The sequence below is a fragment of the Maniola jurtina genome, chromosome 1, assembly GCF_905333055.1.
Source record: "Maniola jurtina chromosome 1, ilManJurt1.1, whole genome shotgun sequence".
Lineage (NCBI taxonomy): Eukaryota > Metazoa > Arthropoda > Insecta > Lepidoptera > Nymphalidae > Maniola > Maniola jurtina.
Window position 1 is genome coordinate 13148537 of NC_060029.1, and position 16232 is coordinate 13164768.

The 16232-nt window shown below is 35.9% G+C and overlaps 1 protein-coding gene across 1 annotated transcript in view; it reads right to left on the reverse strand.

Moving 5' to 3' along the window:
• The window catches only part of LOC123876617 (integrin beta-6-like), a 71338-nt gene that overhangs the window by 45857 nt on the left and 9249 nt on the right, over nt 1-16232 (reverse strand). The window lies entirely within an intron of this gene.

Sequence of the window (16232 nt, forward strand, 5' to 3'; positions counted from 1 at the left end):
CAACACTTAAAAATAACACCAAAACATCCTTAGAATAAGCAAAACTAACAGCGATTCTAAAATCGATTAAAACATCTATCTTAATCTATTTACCTTCATGTAAATAACATCATCCATCAAATAACACAACATATTACCTTTTAACAGTCTAAACAAGTATAAAGGGAACCTACTTTTCAGCAATGAAAAGTAACTTGATCGTATTTCCGTACAGTTTTCTGGGGTATTTTATTGAATCTACTTATAACAAGCTTTTTTGATAAACTCTTTTATCGGTAAAGATAAACTATTTTTCGCTAGTGAACGCAACTTCCCGAATCTTTCAGTTTTCTGTAATAAGTATTTATTGTAACTACTATCCAATGTGACGCCAGATCCTCAATCTGGTTTATGATACCTATTTTTTGTAGATCCTTGAATTAAGATTTAAGAGTACACATCACGCTTATAAATTAAAACCCCTTTTGTTTTCCAAAGATGAGGAATTTCTTTATATAATAAAGGAGCTCTGAAAATCTTCTGCTCAGCATTTATTGTACTTACCTATTAACACTCACTACGCTATTCTATTAGATAATTCAATTCTCTATTAACTCGCCTGGCGCCATGACACTGTAGGTGTATACTTATAGCACTTGTTAGCTGTGCAATTAGTGTAAAGGTATACATTATTTAAAATTGTTATGTGATAATAATTGCTGCATATTTTGCACAACAAAGAATAAGGTTGTACAGTCCGAATGCTATAAAAACTTGTAGATAAAAGTTATAGTACCTAGGGTACCTACTGTGCGCGTGCTCAACAAAAAATACTTATTTATTTATGTTTATTGTACATTCTTGTAAGCAGGTATGTGTATCTCGTGGATTATAATTGTATTTCTGTTTAAAAACAATCTGGCGCCAACATAAAGTTCCAGATATTATATTATTCTCTTTTTCTATATATCTATAAAGGTCATTAAACGAGCAATTTTTGTATATGTCACAGAGATAAAATCCAGGATTATAAAATTGATATCTGGTCACCCCTAGAGTTTTACCCCTGGAGTGTTTTTGTAAAGTGCGATGCCAAATGCTCGCGAAGGAGGCCTTGAATGAAGCGGACTTACGATGCTGAATGGAGTGAAAAGGGATGGTGGCAAGCGAAGCGAGCCGGTGACCTCAGCAATTATAATCTAATGAGTAGTTTGTCATTATGGCACTATTGGTACACAGGTCGAAAAACCGATAGACGTTGGGGTAAAAAGGTGCTAGAATGGCGACCGCACCGCATCGCACCGGAAAACGCATTGTTGGGAAATCCCACATTAGGTTAACAGACGACATAAAAAGAGTCGCAGAGAGCCGCTGGATTCAGGTGGCGCAAAACTGTAGCAATTGGAAGTCCCTACAAGATACCTATGTCCAGCAGTGGACGTCTATTGGTCGGCCGGTGGGTATATGATTATGGTGAGTAGTTTGGCAATTATGAGGGTACCCATGAACAGACACACATCCCTCGTTAGCTTTTCAAGTAAAAACTAACGGTTTTCTTCCTACTCGATGCAGATAATATAATAAATCCGTCAGCGTCTGTTTATACGTTACGGCGGTTTAATGAACACCCTAATGAATTTTAAGCGAGATAAAATAATGAACCCGGTTTTTAATAGCCGTTTAAGAAACACGTTTAAAATTAATGTGTCTCCTAATAGAATTGTGTCAACGTCTATATTCTATTTCTATTGTTCTATTTTGGTTTGACTAATGTGATTAGCATAGAAAGCGGGAATCCTTATCCAGAATCATCTTTTTTTCCTTTATCTTTAATTTAGTCTAAGGTAATGGCCTCCCATACATCAACAAGTAAATTATGGTCCAATTTGCATGAAGACTTGAGGCTGAATCCAATGTGTGCAAGTGCAAACTAAGTAGGTAGGTACTATCCTTAATACACGATTAAGTTAGCATGATCAAGCCTTCAAGCCTCATGCAAATTAGACGATATACCTACTTGATATTGTGTACCCTATATTATGAACAGATTTCTATACAGACATGGAGACGGAACTATTTAAATCGGGCTGAAACTATTACAGATAGCTATTATGACTAGCTTATGCTAAGAAAGGATTTTTGAATATTCGAAACCCCTAAGTGTGTGAAATAGGGCTTGAAAGTGAAGTCCACGCGGTTATTTTAGTATCTTAAAACACTTTTGGAGATGCTGCATAACCAATACAGTCTACAAAGTTATTGATCTATTTCTTTCTAAACTAAAAACAATATATAAGAGAAAGTTGTATGGATAACTTGTAAAACGTCTTGTTCATTATAAGGCAACTCAAAAGGGCAATAAACCCTCGCCGGGGTGTGTGGGAGTAGCAATAATAGCCAAGATGTCGATGATTATTCCCCCAGCCTCTACTGCAGTACATGCCGTAAGATGATCGTACATTATATGAAAACATCGCATTTTTCAGAGTCCTGAGTGTGTTTTCAATTTCGTTGAATAAAATTATACAGGACGCTAACGGAATCATACCTAAGTGCCTAAGTGTCCGCGAACGTGATACAAAAATTATTCGTCCTACAAAGGTAACATACTTTGTCTATGAAAGAAAAGTGCCAGAGATGTCAACTACATTTCTTTGGTAAAGTTTCATTACTGTTGCGTAGGTACTCGTAACCAGTCGTAATAATTTTATGTGGTGCTTCCAGATCTCGCGGCTCGTCTCTATAGTGTGCGATCAGTATAATTTAATTTCAATCGCTGCACTCATATCGCGGTCTCGTTTAATCCATATGAACCAGATAAAGACGGAAAAATCTAATTTATGGCGCCTCTAAAATGCACTTGAAGATTTAATATTAGAATTCAATGCATGCATGATGTGGTTTCTATGATGTTTATAATCGTAAGTTCTCAAGAGATAAATGTATCCACCTTATATCTTTTCTTTTTTGATCTATGACCCGTATTGGATAAAACTAGTGCATATACAAATTCCAATTCAAAATTCATAAAACTTTTGGTTTTTATGAGATAGGTGTTTAGACTGATTCGGGAAACAGATTCTGCCTAAAAGAAACGGTAAGAAACTGATCAGCAGAGCTTATTCTTTTCAAAAGGCAAAATGTTATAATATCAAGCTAAGTATAGGGTAGGTAGATATGTAAAATCAATAATAGATACAGGGACTGTAAAAGCACTGCAAATATAGCCGTCAATCCCGAGAAGATGAAGTAGATAATATTATGGTACTGGTAAAGATGGCCTCCTAGAGGACTCCAAGCAGAAATAAAACCAGACCTGATTATTATTAGTGATAGTATCTACTTGTAAAACATTTCTAACAGGTTAAAATAACCAGAGCCTTAGGTACCGGCAAACTCGCAGTTATGTGGGCGGTAAAATTACACCCAAGCTTAGTTAAGCCTTCAGAGTAAAGCCTGTTAGTCGTGGGTGGTGCCCATTACACTACTTGTGCAGTGTGTAGGGTACACCGTTGCAACACCTAGTAAGTTCATGTACCCCTAGTAACTCGACCAACATAAATGAAGTTTATTTATGTGAATGGTGGGGGCTTTTAGGGGTTGGGGGTTGGACTGAAATCCGCGAGGTATCCAAACCCCTTCCTTTTGGTTATTTTATTATTACAGTACCTACCTATACCTACTAGTCCTTAATTGAATTAAGGCCTCTAGGCAATGCAAACCTTGGGAAAACTCTCTCCCCTTTTCGTCGGTCCGGATACTACGAAGATTATCAGCTTTACACCTTGTAAAAAAACAAGAATGAATAGGACTAAATTATATGGAAATTATAAAGGTCAAGTGTGACATGATGACAGAGATGTATTCTTTTTCATATTTCCAAGCACAATTTTGTCATTGTTCTGCCCACATCATCACTGGAACAAGTCAAGGAGGGTAAGCAAATCCCATTGTTCAATTCGTACACTTCACTTTTTGTTTACAAAAGGACTGTCTTTCATTGTAGTGAATTTGTAATTATGCAAGTTGGGTGACTATATACCCCTACCTACCTATGAATCCTTTTTAATAGAGCTGATGCGCTTAGGAGCAAGAGCTTTCCTAAAAGATTCCTGTCCTCTCATTTTTGCATTTTGTGGATCTTTGACCATCAGCAAGGCTCTATGTTAAAGTCATTATATCAGTAGTTTTTAAGTTTTATTTTGAAACATTAACAACAAAGAAAAAGGCTATTGTTTTCCCTAAATACCTAATGAGATCACCCGCATCTGTTGCATTTAATGGTAATTTAACGCCGTTGACTCAGAAAAATGTTACTTGTACAAAATAGCGTCCTATGGGGTGCCAGACAATGCATTTCTTGATAAGTTAAATGAAAAAGAGAGAAGTATAAAAATGTCTGTTTATAAACTGTGCCACATAACATTATACTTAACCTTATACTTATCTAAATTTTAGCCGTGCCTTCACCACTAAACTTGACCATTTAAGTTAATGAGAATCTCCTCCTTTTTTGGAAGTCGGTTAAAAAGCAGAAAAGGGCAGAATGGCAATCAATAATTTTAGATACCTATTAGGTACGTTCCAAGTTTACAAATTAAACGTAAAAATAGGAAACTTCTAAAATAAATAAGAATTAACCGTAATAATAAAGTTCATTGACCTAGGACAGTACAATAACATATATTTACGCAAAAAGGTCATCGTACTGGAAGACAGTTGCAGACGCCTTAAAATGTTTGAAGAAAAATCTATACGAGACGTTGGCTAACCTCCAATCCATTTACTGTTCCATTTTGCAGCTACAAATGCAAGTTTGAGAGTGTTTATTTTCTTGTATGGGAAAATTACTTTATTTTATTACAGAAAAGAGTATATTGCGTCTTATACTTTTGCGTCTTATATGACGTGGGCAAAAAATAGTAGTATAATAAATATTTCTTATCCGAGCATTGAGTTAGTGTTATCTATAAAATTCTAATATCTACACTTACTGAACTACTAAATTAATTAATTTAGTACATATCTATGAATTTAGTAAATTTTTCTTTATTAAATAGTATGAAACCAATCCGAAGAGTTGCTATTACCATCGAGATAGGCTCATCAATTTCGGCCGCCGCCCGTGGCCGATATTCGGCCGGCAGGACATGATTATCATTCATCAGGTGGTAAAATATTGTGGGAATTATGAAATACAATCCTAAAGGTTAATTACGTAAACGCCTGCACTTTGCATATTATAAATACATGCATTTTTAAAGTTAATGGGTTTCTGGAGCATGTTAATTATGGGTTTTGAATACTGATATTGGTGACATTATTCTTTTAAAAATGTTGACGGCAATTAGCATAAATAATGTCGTTTATTATGACCTTGTGATTAATCAGCCAAGTGATTAATGATTTTGAAGATTCATTCATATTATATTTATTGAGGTTTACAAAAGTAGGTAGGTTATAAGCCGCCGTATACACCTCTAAGTATCCATTGTGACCCTTGAAGTCGAAGCAATGAACCCCTATTTGTCACTCTATAATCTCTAATGTTGGTTAACTTAGATACAGCTTTTTATCAGTGATTCGCTCAAACAATTTTCATGAAATTTTGTAGGGTTACTTTAAGTACTATACGTGTTACTGCATAATATTATGTAACTAATCTAACCTACTCCTATCAAATCCCATTTTCCAAAAAATGACCTAAGTAAACATAATATACATAGTCGCTCTTAACCTGTCCAATAAAAATAACCTGATCAACGCTTCACAACAAGTTCGTGGAATTCAGAATATATTTCTAAGAGTATCTTCTAGGTATGACAACCTTCACCTGTTTGAAATGTTTATTTTCTCTTGACTAAGCATAATGAGCATATACCTAGTAGGTAGGTAATAATATTATGCAACCTGTGTGTGTAGCATAGTAGAGCTGCCCGGCTAGCATGGGTAGTAGATAAAAATTTTCTATGACATGAATTCTTTGATTTCTATGACATCAGTGGATATAATCGGGGGATATAATTTTTATCTACTGCCCATGCTAGCCGGGCTGATGGTAGAGTTTTGGGAAATAAATAAATAATAAATACCTAACCGTTATTCAGTCAAAACCTACATGATATGAAAGAAAAAATTCAAATAGGTAAAGTAGTAATAATAGTAGCTGAAGGTTCATGGCATAAATAATGCAGTGGGTTACTAGATTTTCACGCTTAGGACTCGACACGAGAAGGAGATTTTGACTCTTTAGTTCAAACGGTTATTATGATGTTAGTGATAAGAACCAGGACCGATGCAATGGCTACAGTTGTTTGGTTGGTAAGAGCTAGCCACGGCCAGATTTACCAATCCGGAGATCAGATGAAGCCACACACACACATCAACAGAATAAGCACACGGATCTCTTTATATCTATATAATGTACAGCTAAGCAGGTATTATGTTCAAAAGGCGAATAAAAAACCAGGTCAAATTGGAGGTTTTATAAAGTCACAATCTTCACCTCTAATTGAAGTAGGCATAACGATGTAATTTTATTGCAAAACAGATTTTGAGTCACGGCCGAACAATTCAGTGTCGTCGGTCAATGCCATTTTAGGTGTTACGGTTTTTTACACTCATAAGGATTCGAGTAAGTGGATAGGCACCTAGTTCAAATACCAATGCTCTCAATCACTCATATCGATGATTATCTTGTAACGGTATATTAAACGTTTCAAGTTTGCTACCAGCCTACTCATTTACTCAGCTTCAACTATAAGCTAAGTGAAAATTCTTACAAAGTTTGGTTGATCATTTGCCATCTCAATTCTCGTTCAAAGTGGATAGACAAGATAATAATGTTATACCCTCAGCAAGCTCAAAAGGTATCTAGATATATTATGCTTGAAATCTTTGTTTTCCCATTGGAATGAGATGTTTTTCCATATTGTCCACGCCGTTTCCAGAATGCAAACTATATCTGTTTGCATAATGTAATAATTAGTCTATGTCAAAAACGCATAGGCTTGCGAGGCAATTTCGCAACCTAAATACGCACGATTTGCGCGCCCCGCACGATAATATTCTCTCCAGCCGCGCCGCGCGGCAGTGACTTACGCGCGTCGCGGCTGGAGAGAATATCGTGCGGGGCGCTGACGCGACGCGCAGTTCAGCTGCAGTTCTGTTCAAGTGCGTGGGCACCTTAAGTGCTCGGTCAACGATGGCCGTACCTTGGTTGATAAGGCAAACGTTGCCTCGGCCGATCAACCCGAGCACAGACTATTTGGCTTACTCCTCGATGACCTCGAGGCACCAATTAACGTGCGAGGTAACAACGCGGGCCCACGCACACCTCAATTGTTGTCAAAACAAAGAAGTTACTCCTGAAACCTTACAATCAAAGATACGATTTGAAGGTAGTTTCAAGTTACAAACTAGGTACCTACCTTAGAACTTCATCTAATACCGTTGACCGGGTGAATGGCCGGATTTTAATGGCTTCTAGGCGACGGATTCGATTTAAGTACGGATTATAAATTGGATTACGTCTACGCCACGACTTAGTTGTCCGCCATTGGCAGTCGTCGGTTAATATTATGTTGCACTATTATAGGTTTCCTTTACCCTTTTCTGTCTGGTTCTGGTTCTGTCTGGTAAAAGTTGGATGATTTTGTAAACTCCCACGAAGAAAGGATTTTCAGCAATAATTCCACTTGGGGGAAAGCCGGGGCGGTTCAGTTTGTTATCAATATGTTAATAGGCCTCTAGTTTATAAGTTCTTTTGCATAATATTAGAGACGGCTCTTACTATGCCTAGTAGTCCTTTTATCATGATCAACCCATTGCCATCCCACTATTAAGAACGGGTCTCCTCTCAGAAGGAGAAAGGTTTAGGCCACAGTCTACCACGCTAACCCAGTGCGGATTAGGAGACTGCCTATTGGTGTAACTAGTCTACTTATATCATGTTTAACTACATTCCAATCGAAATAATTAGTGTAAGGTTTGTTTAGTAGCTTTACACTGGTTGAAGTGTAAAAAAGTAGAACGAGGAAATCAGTTGTAATCGACGAATCAAATCAAATCTGTTGTGGGCGGTCCTTTGAATAAGCGTACTATTTCCTAACAATACGGAGAATGTACAAAAGATAAGTTACGACATCGAAGAACTTGGCTATAGGCTCATGCCGCGACCAAATTATTCTTGTAGTGCTGGTGGGCAGACTTTTGCTTGAGTGTAGATTCCAAAAATAACAAGCTATCAATTTAAGTAAGTATAAGTAAATTGCAAGACATTGTAACAAAAGTTTTAAGGAAAACATAGTGAGGAAACCTGCGTGCGTACCTGAAATTTCTCTAAAATTTTCTCAAACTTATGTTAAGAAAACCACACTTGGATGATGCAGTGGACTGAGGCACAAGATAACGTTCTACGAAGAGTTATTAAGCTTCCTATTCTTCTTGTTATTTCGCTTTATTCCTTAAGATTCTTATTTCTTTTATGAATTGGTAATCTTGATAGTTATAGACTAACATGTTAGATTACCTTAAGTTTGTGCTAGGATTAATGAACTACAGATATGAAAATAGTAAAACTTATAAGATTTATACCTGCAACCTCAATAACTTTCCGTCAACAAGCTATTGAGCTTTAAAAAAAAGCTTTTGTTAAACAATTGGGTAATCGTCTTGGCTTATCAATCAGTCACCACCATTAAGCGCCTCGCTTCACACCCAATAATTAAACTTAGTCACAGGTTGACCCTTTAGTGCTGTACACTTGTAAATACCAACGTTCAACATTGTGATATATTATATCGAAATCACGTTAAGCAATTAAGTATAATGTATAAAGTAGGTACTCACAAACCCACGCAATCAATCAAACCGAGCGGTTTCCCATTATCCTCAATTTTGCAAAGATATACTATATTATGTCTGTAAAGTGTTGAAACACTGTAAAGTTCATGTAAATGTCTCGTTGAAAAACACACTAATTTAAAAATGTTGCCGCTAAAGTAATTGCATGTTCTTGTGAGTATTATTGAAATGATTATATGGGTGATTGATTATGCGGGCGTTGGGCATGATAGCTTTGACACTTGCTAATGAAAATTGAAAAACAAAGCTCTGTCCCAGTCATGCAATAACGTGGACGGATCCGGAAGGATTTGGAAAAATCTCACGTTTTCATCGAAGTATGTTTTTTATTTTACAAATAATATCCTTTGGGGTGCTTATGATACGGGGAATCACAGCACATTGTGGAATTAGAAATGCTGAAATCCTACTTTAACTTATGAGGGTTTACTAGATTAATAATACAAAATTGGATGATAAATCGTCAGCAATTAAGTAAAATCTGGGAAAAGTTCAAAGTACTTACTTTCTGATTTATTTATTCGGAGACTTCAATCGACTGTTATGTGCATTGCACAGAAAGAGTAGAGTAACTGCCGAGTTTTTTTCCTTGCCTTTTATTCAGAATCGACTTTTCCAACTCCAGACAAAATAGTCAATTTTCAACAGTTCGTAAGGAAAGCCTACTCAATATTTTTGACAACCCTGGTGCAATGAATTCCCCAGTACGTTTCGTTAATTCGTCCGCTGGTCCTCTGATTACACCGCGAGCCATAAAAATTACGCAACCATTTTAATGTCCAAAACAGGATTGTATATGGGTCAGCGGGTTATAAATATAATTTCTCAGTAACGGCTGTGATTGTACTACGGATGTTTTGGGATCTGTACTTCACCGCACACGATGTTATAACGCGTTAACTGGAAGCCTATACACGTAACTGTTTTGTAAATTGATGCTAATTGTGAATGAAAACGTTACCAAATGCACCTATTGTTTATTTTCGATTCGGAAAATGGAAGAAATATCTTTATGTATTCACGGTAAATGAATGAAGAAAGATGTACGCATACTAAGCGCGTGAGTAAAATGAGTCGTATCACATCATGCGACTGAATGACTGATAGTGACATATCAACATACACCCTTATACACCTTAATTTACTCAATCATAAACTTGACTAACCAAAACACATATCATGACATTGTTTACAGGAAAATCTTTGATGAAAGGTGTCATGACCCTCAGTAATGGAGAATTATGTGATGCAGAGAGATAGAGCGCGATCTACCATATCCTAAGTGTTAAGTCTAGTAGACCTTATCTACCCTAATATTTTCTCCCACCCTACAGTCTATTTAGAGGTGACTAATACTTGACTATGTCATTAAGTTTCACTGATATAATCTTGAACTTGGCAAAGAATATTTAACATAAATTGTGTTGTTAAGTTAAAGCAATGTTTACATTTGCAAACATTGACCACGTGAGTTCTGTATAATTAGATAGGTAACTAAAATAGCAAATGTATATGCTGGTCAGCTTCTTGTACATGCAAACGGCGTCTACTTTAAAATGCAGATAAACTGCGAGATATACGATGTCATGCGGCGTTAATATGATAGTCTAAGAGCTGGGAAACGACTTACGACACTATTTTTATTAATGCCCAATCAGTTTCTTATTTTATTAAAAACAAAGTAACATCGACAGACTAGAACATACCGGTCATAAAACCACTAATTATAATTTTTCATTTTACTACATTTCAATACACATACATACTCGTATTATCAAATATTAAAATTACCCGTAAAATCTATTTGAAAAAGCTATTTGCTTTAAGGTTTTAAAGGTAGGTTATACGCAATTGATTTCTTCAATGTTCCACTGACTATGGCAATGTGTGTATGTACAATCTATTTTTCCGTAAATACGTAAGACGCGTATTATACCTGAAACCTACTGAACATTTAAAGCGCGAACACAACCTCCGAGAAAGTTTCTACGATTTGTTTATCAAAAGGAAACTAGTAGGAACAATTTATAATATGCTCGTTAATAGAGTTGTCGACATTTTAATTCGCGACCCATAATTCACGTAGGTTATAATAGTTTTTGTTATAGGTGAACCCGAGCCGAATTTTATGCACACGAGTTTAGCAAAATTGTACCGGTACCTATTCGAAGAAGTTGTTTGTCTGTTCTTGGTCTATGAGCAATTATTTTATGCAAATATCCAACAATAAGCTAATAGCAATGAGTATAATAGAATTGATATGGCGCTGGGCCAGCGCTTTATCCTCCATGATTCACTGTATCTTTGCTGGGATTAAATCACAACTTGAAGCTTGGCGACATTTAAATGAAGCTGGCCAAGTGTAAAAGAATTTAGAGACGACCGGGTTCCGTAGTATATCCTACTAATATTATAAACGCAAAAGTTTGTATGTATGGATGTTAGTTAATCTTTCACGCAAAAACTACTGGACAGATTTGGCTGCAATTTGGAATAGAGATAGATTAGGTATACCCTGGATTAACATATATGCTACTTTTTATCCCGGGAAATCAATGAGCTCCCACGGGATTTTTAAAACCGATATCCACGGGATCGAAGCCGGGGGCATCAGCTAGTAATCGGTATAATTTTATATAAAGAGCAATTAATAATAATCATTATTTCTGATATTTCAATAGCTGGGGTACGTATGGCTGGGCTTCAATGCAATTCCGAAAGCGGACTTGACTTCAAGTAGCGTGGAGGGGAAAAAGGGCTATAAGTATAATACTCAAAATATGTTCTTTAAAAGTTCTTGCCCTATAAAGCTACTCAAAAAATTTACCCCTTCGTGTGTCGCGGAAACCGCGAATGTAAATATTGTATATAGCAACACCGATACTCTATGGTGAGTATGTCTTTGGTTTCCTTTAGTATAACAAAGAATGCAAGTTTCGACATGTCTGAGTTTGATGGCCGCCGAACGCGCCAAAATATCTTAACTTCATATATTAGTTAATTGTTAGTGTGAATGATACGTGTTGGACTGTGTCACCGTGCTGCAACGCTAGTAACATTCGTTGGTGTGAATATATGTGAATGATGTGTGCTGGGCTGTGTCACCGGGCGGCAGCGCCAGGTCATCCATGCAGATGCATATCAGCTAAGTGCCTCAAGTTTACCTATTAATGCCGCGAGCTTCTCTTAGTTGTAATAAGGAGACAGATGAACAGCACGGCTCTGTTGCAGCGCCATACGAGCTTGATCATGAATTTCCCGGCCGCACAGGCGCAGGGCTTGAGTTTCCCGGTCGTAAAGACGCAGGGCTTGTCCAATTCCCAGGCCGCACAGGCGCAGGGGTGGTCGAAAAGACGTTGGACACATTACCGGTAATGTAGGACGATCTCAGGCTGTGAAGGTTAATCCCTGAACGGCGAGAGCGGCATGATCCCGTTGGGTAGACTGCCGTAGCTATTGTAACACGCTAAGTCCTTAAATTCGTGATGGTGGGTCGAACGTCCTGTCGTGCGTTCGACCACCAGGCATGGAAACAATGTAAACGATCGCTCCCCTGTTCTCATGGTGATTAACTTATATCTATGACAATAAAGTAGACAGTACAAACATTGGTGTTTTCTACTTGTACAAGCTTAAGGCATTTAGTGGATTCAGTGTGAATCATAGCTGAAATTAAATATTACAGATGGTGACACGGTTGCACACTAGCCTGTCAAGGACAGTGGTTTCCAGTGGCTGGTACATCGGTCACTTACAAGTGGCAGGATTGAAGGTGAGAGTAACAGATTGCAATAATAGATTCATAATAAATAACTAGAATCTGGGCGATTTGCTTCGCTATCTGAAGACGCAGTAGTTAGTCTTCCCCCCTACAGAGATATGCGACATGGTGGAGATAATCTGGGATTTGTTGCAAATCAAATATTTGCCAATTTTAAGAATTCAAAATATTCTTAATTCGTGTTTATTGAGAAATTGCAATTTGTTACTCTCAACGCCACGTATCATTCGCTAACGAAACTAAGATTGTCGAGTCTGTCTCATAGTAAAATGAGCTATTTGCTTATAAAATTGAGATTGGTTACGTAATAATATTATGATGGGAATATTTTACGCAGATAGTATGAATGCAGAATCATTTTAGTGTGATTTTTTAGATAAATGAAAGTTGAGTGATTGAACGATTGATTGGTTGAACCGGACGTGGTAATTAGAAAATGGCGTCTAGGATTAAAAGTTAAAACATAGGTGATGGGTATATTATACTCTTTGTCTATGATATTGTGGTTATGAATGCGTGATGTACGCTAAGCTTTATTCATGGAACATAGACTACTAGTTAATCTAAGGTCATAGAGTATATCAATATATAGTGAGCTGTGGAGTCTGTGGACGATGGACTTTTTAGTCATTACATTTATTAAATGTGGTAAAACGTATAAATAGACAAGTAATTTAGTTTAATAAAGAGGATTAATTATAAGATTAATTTTGAGACAAATTTCGGAACCCGTACGTAAAGATAAAAGAGTTGAGTATCATATTTCAAATTTGCCGCGTAAATACACAAGTTCAAGTTCGATCCTGTATCAGACATCGGCCATTTTTATTTTTCTTACAAAGAGACGCGAGTTTGGAAAACCATAAAAAACGCTGAATCAGTATAAAGTTAATATAATTAAACGGGTAAGCACATTCGTTTTGTACCTTATAAGACGACCATTATATTTCTATCGTTTGATAATTTGAGCACGCTATTCATGTCGAGTTTTGTGATGAAAAGTTTATTTGCACGGTCAAATCGAAGATCAAAACTATTTATGAAAATTTTCATATAGGAACATTATTATATGAGTTGTGTTTATATTTAGTAAAGATTTTAATTACTTAATGAAGAAACCTGCTGTTGAGTGTTAATAGATCTTAACTCACTTCAATAATGTGACTAGATTCGAACAAGTTAGCGAGATGGTCGGTTAGATATTTGAATTCAGACATATCGGAAGTTCGTTGTAAGACTCGCCACAAATTTTCAAGTCACAGTATTAGTGTAATTAAACGTGAATATGTACTTGTTTTAGGCAACCACACGAGGTCACGATCAGTATTTTACTTCTAAGTGCTTACAGAAATTAGTAAAAGGTAAGTTTTGGATATATTATAGTTATAGGAACAGTAGTACTTTCAAACGAAAGTTACAATTAATTACCCTTATGCTAGCTAACTAAACTGAAATTAAACCTAATTATCCATGTGTAAGACAATATCCAGAAGTACAACTTGACTCACAGTACTGGATGAATAATTGTTTGTATGTATGCATATACATACTTTATTTATCAAAGTTAGATAATTACAAAATTTTATTATCTTTATATGGTTGCAAGAACAATTTACCTGAGTTGAAAAAATAGTTTCAAGTTGACTTGTAGAATTTAGTGGAAGTTTTATGTTTAGAGATACAGTGTCCATGAATGATTTTAAATATTAAATAATGGCAGATATTGCTTATTATTATTGCTCTCAGATTCCATACAATAAGTAAATCAATATTTCAAAAGTAATTTTTCTAAAAAGGAATTAAAATTAAAGTTAATGCTATAGGGTGTACAGTTAGCAGGAACTATAACAACAAATTCTCAAAATATTTTTATATTTGTTTTTCATTGTCTTGATTATGAGTTTATGGTGATACATACCTACATGGACGGTACCTATATATCTTAAGTGTTATAACTAAAACAATGTACTTGGTGTTTCAATTTTCAATAATATGGAAATAACTTAATTCTATATTAATAAATTAAGTTAATAGTAACAACTACTATAGTTAAAGGCTTAAACATTCTTATCTGACTAAGTACCTGTGCTATTGACATAGAGTAGAATTGGAGTAACTCTTGTATGAGAAATATTTTTACTTTTCAAAGTACTTGTGCCGTTGGCCTAAGGATGAATGTCTTGTGTGTGTGTGACTTATTTAAAATGTGAGTAAGTGTGTATACCTGATGATAGGTTATTATATACTTACCTATGTTTATTGTAGGTTATTATACCTAGCCTAAATCATATTTCCAGAATAATTGACTGCAAAATGGAAGAAATACTCTTAAATCGTTTGTCCACTTTTGTCAAAGAAGTGAAATTTCTCTCGGATCAAGCTCTCAATTTATGTCAAACTCTTCATGAAAATGATGAAAACTTAGAATCAGCAAGGATTGTTAGGTCTAAATTGAAAGCAATTTTATCTCGGTTTACCACGGAATTATATAATTATTTCAAAATTTGTAACGACCCTAATCCAGACGAGATATCAGATTTGACTAATGATCAACTTCGAGGTGAAGAAAATTTAGCAGAGCTAGAGGCAAGATTAGCCATGAAGAGTGAGAAGTCAGTGATGTTACCTCAGCAAAGTGATTATTCATCATACAGCAAATTACCAGATTTGCATTTACCAGAGTTTAGTGGTAATTTGCTTGAATGGCACCAATTTTGGGATCAGTTCACATCAAACATGAACCGAAGAAAATTGAATGATGTCGACAAGTTGCTGTATCTCAAAAGTTCTCTCAAAGGAGATGCTGCTAGACTTATAGATGGACTTGAAACAACAAATCGAAATTATCAGATTGCTGTCAATACTTTAAAGGCTCGATATGGGAAAGAAAATGAAATTGTATATGCGCATCATAACGCTCTAAAGAAAATCAAGCGAGCGGAAAAGATGGAGGATTGTAAAGGAACGTTGGATGAGATAGAACGACATCTCCGAGTACTTCAATCTATGGGAGAAAATACCGATTCCAATCAAATGCGATTTCTTATTATGGAAAAGTTTCCAACTGAGATTATCTATGAAATGAAAATAAGATTGGACTCTGACCGGACAGAGTCAGTCGAAGACATATTGACACAACTTTCAAGAGTGATCTCAGTTAAAGAGGAAGCACGAATGATAACTCAGGAAAGTACCATGGAAGGAGCGCCACAATACACTGTGGAAACTTTACATGTAAAGGAAACTGTTCTTCAAAACAAAGGACATTCTTCTAAGATGAATAATACTAATGAATTCAAACATAATAAAGGCCGTTGGAACAATTTTAAACCTAAAGTGAACAATAGGTATCAGAGAGAGAAAACCTTTCCAACTAAAAGAAAATTTGAAACAGAAAGAAGTGGTTATAGCAAATTTACTAAAGAAAAGAAAAGAAGATGGTCATGTATTTTCTGTGGGGAACACCATAACAATAAAGATTGTACCAAAGCAAGAACCATTGAAGAAAGGAAAGCTAGATTGAGAGGTAGATGTTTTATTTGTTTTAAACCAGGACACATAATGCGTAAATGCACAGTAAAAAGGAAATGTGAATTTTGTGAGAAAC